Here is a 7,500-nt window from a genome sequence, read left to right on the forward strand (position 1 = left end):
TTCTCTTTCTCTCAGTCAGCATATTTATTTTCTTTCTCTTGCCCTCAAAAACGAATATTTTCAATGCGAACGAACACGGAGATTAGATCGTTGGAAATCCCCCTTCCGCCTTTATTTCCTTTTCTCCTTACCCTGGATTACCGCTTTACCGTATGCAGACTTTGTGTACCCCTGTCAATTTTACATTTTCCGCATCCGTGCTATTCCATTTGCCCTTTCCTTTTTTCCTTTTTAGTGACCGTTCTTAATCCTTCATTCACACAAGGAGGTAGGTAACCCCTTCTCCCTTCCCACCAACCGCTTCCCTAACAAAACCACCATGTCAACCAAAGAAGTAAGAGTTTATTTTCATATGTAGGTTTTCCTCTTTTTGAGGTCAACATTGTCAACTGGGAGGTCAGCCACTTTGACCCGGCAATTGCTTCTCTTGTCTTTAGTCAAGTTTAGAGTACGAAATTGGAATCTTTTCAATATGAAAGTTTTCACCTACGATGGTGAGTCGGAATTTGAAGGCGTTTGGAATGACATACTGTAGGAAGATTGAAACATCAAAGTGACGATACAAGGCTAAGAGCTTCTCAGAGGTTAATTCTCCCTATATATATATATATATATATATATATATATATATATATATATATATATATATATATATATATATATATATATATATATATATATATATATATATATACATATATATATATATATATATATATATATATATATATAAATATATATATATATATATATATATATGTGTGTGTATATATATATATATATATATATATATATATATATATATATATATATATATATATACGTGTATATATATATATATATATATATATATATATATATATATATATATATATATATAAATATATATATACCGACACACACAACATATGAATTCGTTTCTAGTTCACTGCAGGACAAAGGCCTTAGACGTCAATTATGTCTGGAGTTTGGACATTTTCCATCGCCACACAGGTCAGCGCAGACTGGTGGTGGTGGCGGGAGATATTCCTCCGATCGCTCACAGCAAACCAACCTAGTATAGGTGTCCCTGAGAAGTACAGCTTTGCTAATCATGGCGATATGTATAGTTAATTGACTCTATTAGTTATCCTAACCTATTCTAGTGACTGCCGAGGAACATTTTCTTCCATATTAAACCTCTGATCAGATTTTTTAATCAAATGTAATCCAGTACTCTAGAAGTTTTATTCCTGCTGTTACCAAGTTGTGGAATGATCTTCCTAATCGGGTAGTTGAATCAGTAGAACTTTAAAAGTTCAAAGTTGGAGCAAATGCTTTTTTGTTGACCAGGCAGACATGAGTCTTTTTATAGTTTATATATGACATATTTGTTTTTGACGTTGTTAATAGTTTATATATATTATGACATATCTGTTTTGACGTTACTTTTTTTAGAATGATTTATTGTTATTTTGTTCTCTTCATTTATTTATTTCCTTATTTCCTTTCCTCACTGGGCTATTTTTCCCTATTGGACCCCCTGGGCTTATAGCATCTTGCTTTTCCAACTAGGGCTGTAGCTTGGATAGTAATAATAATAATAATAATAATTGAGTTGAATATAGGCCAATAACTTGTTTGTGAATAGGTTTAGTGGCCTGGTTTATTCGTTTCAGATTATTAAAGGTTATTGCTCAAGTCAGTTGGACAATTCAGGATTGGAACTAAGGCTATAGAGTTCATCCTGATATCATAACCTGTAAGTATCTCACCCTTAATAGCAGCCTTCTTTAAAGTACTTCATTTGGCATATGATTCTTTTGTCTGTAGTGGAGTCCTCCTTGTGTTCTATTGGAAATATTATAAAGTTAAAAGAAAACAGCTCAATGGTAACTTGATCTTTCAAAAGTACACAATTTTCTCGGCTAGGTAACCAATGTTCACAAACCTTGGGTTATGTTGTTACCTCTTAATCATGGCTTGCTGTGGCCTGATTGGTATCGTCTCTGTCTGGTGTTTGCTACTCGGGGGTTTAAGTCCTGCTCAGACTTTTTAGAGCCATTATTGTCTGCAGCCTTACCATCCTTGTGAGCTAAGGTTGGTGGGGTTTGGGGGAGCCTATAGGTCTATCTGCTGAGTCATCAGCAGCCACTGCCTGGCCCTCCCTGGTCCTAGCTTGGGTGGAGAGGAGGCTTGGGCGCTGATCATATGATCAGTCTCTAGGGCTTTGTCCTGATTGCTAGGGCAATGTCACTGTCCCTTGCCTCTGCCATTCATGAGCGACCTTTAAACCTTTATGCCTTTCCCTCGGTCGTGGGAGTGATTCCTTCTGTATGACTTTTTTATCGATAAACACCTTGGTTGTTTATATATATTTTTCTCCCTTTAAATTTAGAATAATTTTCTAATTAATCAGTCATGAATCTACTTGGATTTCTAAAATAGGCCTATGATAATGTATGCACTGCTTTCACTTTTTCATGGAATTAATATTGACCCTTTCACCCCCAAAGGACGTACCAGTACGTTCTTGCAAAACACTGTTAATTACATGTTTTTACATATTTTTTGATAATTTTATGAGAAACTTCAGGCATTTTCCAAAAGAATGAGACCAACCTGACCTCTTTTGGACAAAAAATAAGCCTGTTAGAGCAATTTAAAAAAAAAATATATATATATAGCAAAATGTGCTCGTAAAAGGGTTAATTCTGACACTAATATTAATGTAAAAGCTATGCAATGTCACAGTAATTCTTTCTATATAAAAACAAAGAATCCAGTGTACTGAACTACCTTCTATTTCATTTTTATTTCAGACGATGACCGAAGAGACTGTGACGTGCATTTTCTACGTGGCTCTCAACTATCTGAACGTCACAAACTTCATGTGGATGTTTGTCGAAGGTAAGGAGCTGTGAGGTTCCACCCCCCCCCCCTTTTTTTCCTTTTTTTTTTTTTCTTTTTTGAAATAGAGACTTTGATCTGTTGGGTTTAATATTTTTTAAATATTTCCTAAAATTCATTTTTTTTTTTTTTTTTTTTTTTTTTTTTTTTTTTTTTTTTTTTTTTTTTTTTTTTTTTAATAGAGACTTTGATCTGTTGGGTTTAATATTTCTTGAACATTTCCAAAATTTAAAGACCAAATAAAGGAAACCCAGTATACTATGCAAATAAGAGTTCTCTTTCTTGAGGGTACACTCGGGCACACTATTCTATCTTATTTCTCTTCCTCTTATTTTGTTAAAGTTTTTATAGTTTATATAGGAGATATTCATTTTAATGTTGTTACTTTTATAAATATATTTAAAATTTCTTTTTTCCTTTCCTCACTGGGCTATTTTCCTTGTTGGAGCCCCTGGGCTTATTGCATCCTGCTTTTCCAACAAAGGTTGTAGCTTAGCAAGAAATAATAATAATAATAATAATAAAAATAATAATAATAATAATAATAGGAGTTCCGAATTGGGACGAGCAGATACGGTTGAAATTGGAGAGAAATGGGAATTATTTGTTATGAAAATTGGATGCAAAAAGTTTTAGAATAGATGAGAAAAGCTGTGTGTGTATGACATAAGTGGACTGAGAAAAAAATTCACAATGAGATACGATAGAGAGCCAATCTATACGTGTTTAAGGATGTATGGTTGGAAATATTAAGTTGTATGATTATTATTATTATTATTATTATTATTATTATTATTATTATTATTATTATTATTATTATTATTATTACTTGCTAAGCTACGACCCTAGTTGGAAAAGCAGGATGCTATAAGCCCAGGGTCTTCAACAGGGAAAATAGCAAAGTGAGGAAAGGAAACCAGGAAAAATGAAATATTTTAAGAACAGTAATAACATTAAAATAAATATTTCCTATATAAACTATAAAAACTTTACCAAAACAAGTGGAAGAGAAAGAAGATAGAACAGTGTGCCCGAGTGTACCCACAAGCAAGAGAACTCTAACCCAAGACAGTGGAAGACCATGGTACAGAGGTTATTGCACTACCCTAGACTAGAGAACAATGGTTTGATTTTGGAGTGTCCTCATAGAAGAGCTGCTTATCCTAGCTAAAGAGTCTCTTCTACCCTTAGAAAGGGTGAAGTGGCCACTGAACAATTACAGTGCAGTAGTTAAACCCTTGAGAGAAGAAGAATTGTTTGGTAATCTCGGTGTTGTCAGGTAGAAAGGCTTATGCTAAAATATCTAGACGGGAAATTGACTGGTTTGATGTAAAACTGGGCCTTATATTAAGATGTGCTATGTCTCCATGGCACCCAAGACAGTGGAAGACCATGGTACAGAGGATATTGCACCAACCAAGACTAGAGAACAATGGTTTGATTTTGGAGTGTCCTTCTCCTAGAAGAGCTGCTTACCATAGCTAAAGAGTCTCTTCTACCCTTACCAAGAGGAGAGTGGCCACTGAACAATTACAGTGCGGTAGTTAACCCCTTGAGAGAAGAATTGTTTGGTAATCTCGGTGTTGTCAGGTAGAAAGGCTTATGCTAGAATATCTAGACGGGAAATTGACTGGTTTGATGTAAAACTGAGCCTTATTTTAAGATGTGTTATGTCATCATGGCAGGTAATAGCCTACTTACGGTATGTGGTTGAAGTACTGTTACCAATTTGTGGAATGATCTTCCTAATTGGGTAGTTGAATCAGTAGAACTTCAAAAGTTCAAATTTAGAGCAAATGCATTTATGTTGACCAGGCTGACATGAGTCTTTTTATAGTTTATATATGGCATATCTGTTTTTGACATTGTTAATAGTTTATATACGACATATCTGTTTTGACGCTGTTACTGTTTTTAGAATGATTTATTGTTAATTTATTCTCATCATTTATTCATTTCCTTATTTCCTTTCCTCACTGGGCTATTTTACCCTATTGGAGCCCTTGGGCTCATAGCATCTTGCTTTTCCAACTAGGGTTGTAGCTTGGCTAGTAATAATAATAATAAGAATTAAATGTACTTACAAGGTTGTTCGATGAGAAATGGATGGATTGTGAATTGGTTGATATTAGCAAATAATGCAAATCTGGTTCGAGAATGTGAAGAGCAAGTATAAGACCTAATGAACAAAATGGAAATCGTTTTTTCAGAGGGAGGAAGTCAAGAGTAAATGTGATCTCAAGCAAGTTCTCTTGCTTGAGGGTACACTCGGGCACACTATTGTCTTATTTCTCTCCCACTTGTTTTGTTAAAGTTTTTATAGTTGATATAGAAAATATTCATTTTAATGTTGTTACTTTTCTTAAAATATTCTATTTTTCCTGTTTCCTTTCCTCACTGGGATATTTTCCCAGGGGCAGGGGCAGGGCCCCAGGGGCGGGGGGAGGGCCCCAGGGGTAGGGGGAGGGCCCCAGGGGCGGAGGGAGGGCCCCAGGGGCAGGGGGAGTTCTCTTGCTTGAGGGTACACTCGGGCACACTGTTCTATCTTCTTTCTCTTCCACTTGTTTTGGTAAAGTTTTTTATAGTTTATATAGTAAATATTCATTTTAATGTTGTTACTTTTTTTCAAAATATTTCATTTTTCCTGTTTCCTTTCCTCACTGGGCTATTTTCCCTGTTGGGGCCCCCGGGCTTATAGCATCCTGCTTTTCCAACTAGGGTTGTAGCTTAGCAAGTAATAATAATAATTAAGAGATGAGGTGGAAACTAGGAAGGTGCAACATCAAGTGTTAATAAGTTTGATGGAAGTACAGAAGCCGTTAGCCTGTATGGGTATTTGAGAGTAAATATAACAGAGGATGATAGGATGATTATGTGAGTTATAGCTTTGAGGTAAAGAAGGGAATTAGCCATCTGGAAGCGTTATAAACATTGTACATGTTGTCTAAGGAAAGAACTAACAGTGATTCGAGCATTCTGGTAAAGTTATGAAAGTTGAAGAGACTTATTATTATTATCATTATTATTGTGGTAGGAGACCCTCTTTTAGGCAGGTTGAGTTAAAAGTAATGGCTGCATCGGCAGAGTTTATTTTCTTATCCAATTTTTCTATTTTCCGGATATTTCTCTTCTCTAGAGCGCTGCAATCTGCCAGCAGACTTGAAAAATTCATCAGTCGGGTGAATGACAAAATCGGGAAGACTTTTCAAGTATATTCTCACAAAATACAAGTAAAACTTTTGGTACAAAATAGTAAAAACTACGACGCGTTTCGAGGATAAGTCCTTCCTCTTCTTCAGATAGAGAGTGAGGTGGATGCTGCAGTCGGGTGGTATTTATACCCAGGATCAGGATCAGGATTACAACTCTCCTTTATAGAAGGAAAGTTGGTATGCTAGATGAAAATAGAATAAAATCAAATTTCTTCTTATTTGCGTAAAACTAATTGAAAAGATAATAAAAGAATATGATAAATAGATAAATGAATAAAAAATTTACTATTAAGGGCTATAATGAATCAGACTAGTCTCGATATGGTTTGATCATGTGGGAAGAACAGAGAACGATAGACTGGCAGAATGATCACTGTGCAGAGGATGTGAAAGAGGCATTGGAAAATATAGGTCTTAATTGCTAGGAAGTTTGAGGGTGTGTGTAAGATAGATAGCATTTGCAAAATGTATATAGGAGGGTTAAACGAACTCCTGGTTAGCCTTCAATGTAAGAGTAATGTCCCACTAATGATATGGATGTGTTCTGTATAGGGAACTGCATCCACGGTCCTATAGTTGAAGTAAATATGACGTAGTGATTAATGCAAAGATTTTTTTCTCTGTAGCTATTCGCTGTGTTAAAGGAGACAGTTTGATATATATATATATATATATATATATATATATATATATATATATATATATATATATATATAATGTATATACATATAAAAATGTATGTATACATATATGAGTATATATATATATATACTGTATATATATATATATATATATATATATATATATATATATATATATGTATGTATATATATATATATATATATATATATATATATATATATATATATATATATATGTGCGTGTGTGTATATATATATATATATATATATATATATATATATATATGTGTGTGTGTGTGTGTGTGTGTGTGTGTGTGTGTGTGTTTTCTAGCTTTACACGTGAATGCATACATGATCTTACAAAAGTTAATTATTAATCAATTTGCCCATTTGTCTTTCCAGGCCTGTATCTCTACGTACTAGTTGTCAAGACTTTCTCAGTAGAAAACATCAAATTGCGCGTCTACACCATATTGGGTTGGGGTAAGTGTGAAAAAGATTGATTATAGTCCATTTCTTTTAGCGATGCATATTTGCACCGGCTCGCCGCGGTGCCCTTTTAGCTCGGAAAAGTTTCCGGATCGCTGATTGGTTGGACAAGATAATTCTAACCAAACAGCGATCAGGAAACTTTTCCGAGCTAAAAGAGCACCGCCGCGAGTCGGTGCAAATATGCAGCGCTAAAAGAAATGGACTATAGTTGTCACTATATTGAAACGGGGGATGTAAATAAAGGACTACTTCAGCTTAATAACGTT

The 7,500-nt window shown here is 34.5% G+C and overlaps 1 pseudogene; it reads left to right on the plus strand.

Moving 5' to 3' along the window:
• LOC137616034 (diuretic hormone receptor-like) overlaps nucleotides 1-7,500 on the plus strand; it is a 125,849-nt pseudogene that overhangs the window by 107,222 nt on the left and 11,127 nt on the right.

Source organism: Palaemon carinicauda, chromosome 22 (assembly GCF_036898095.1).
Source record: "Palaemon carinicauda isolate YSFRI2023 chromosome 22, ASM3689809v2, whole genome shotgun sequence".
NCBI lineage: Eukaryota > Metazoa > Arthropoda > Malacostraca > Decapoda > Palaemonidae > Palaemon > Palaemon carinicauda.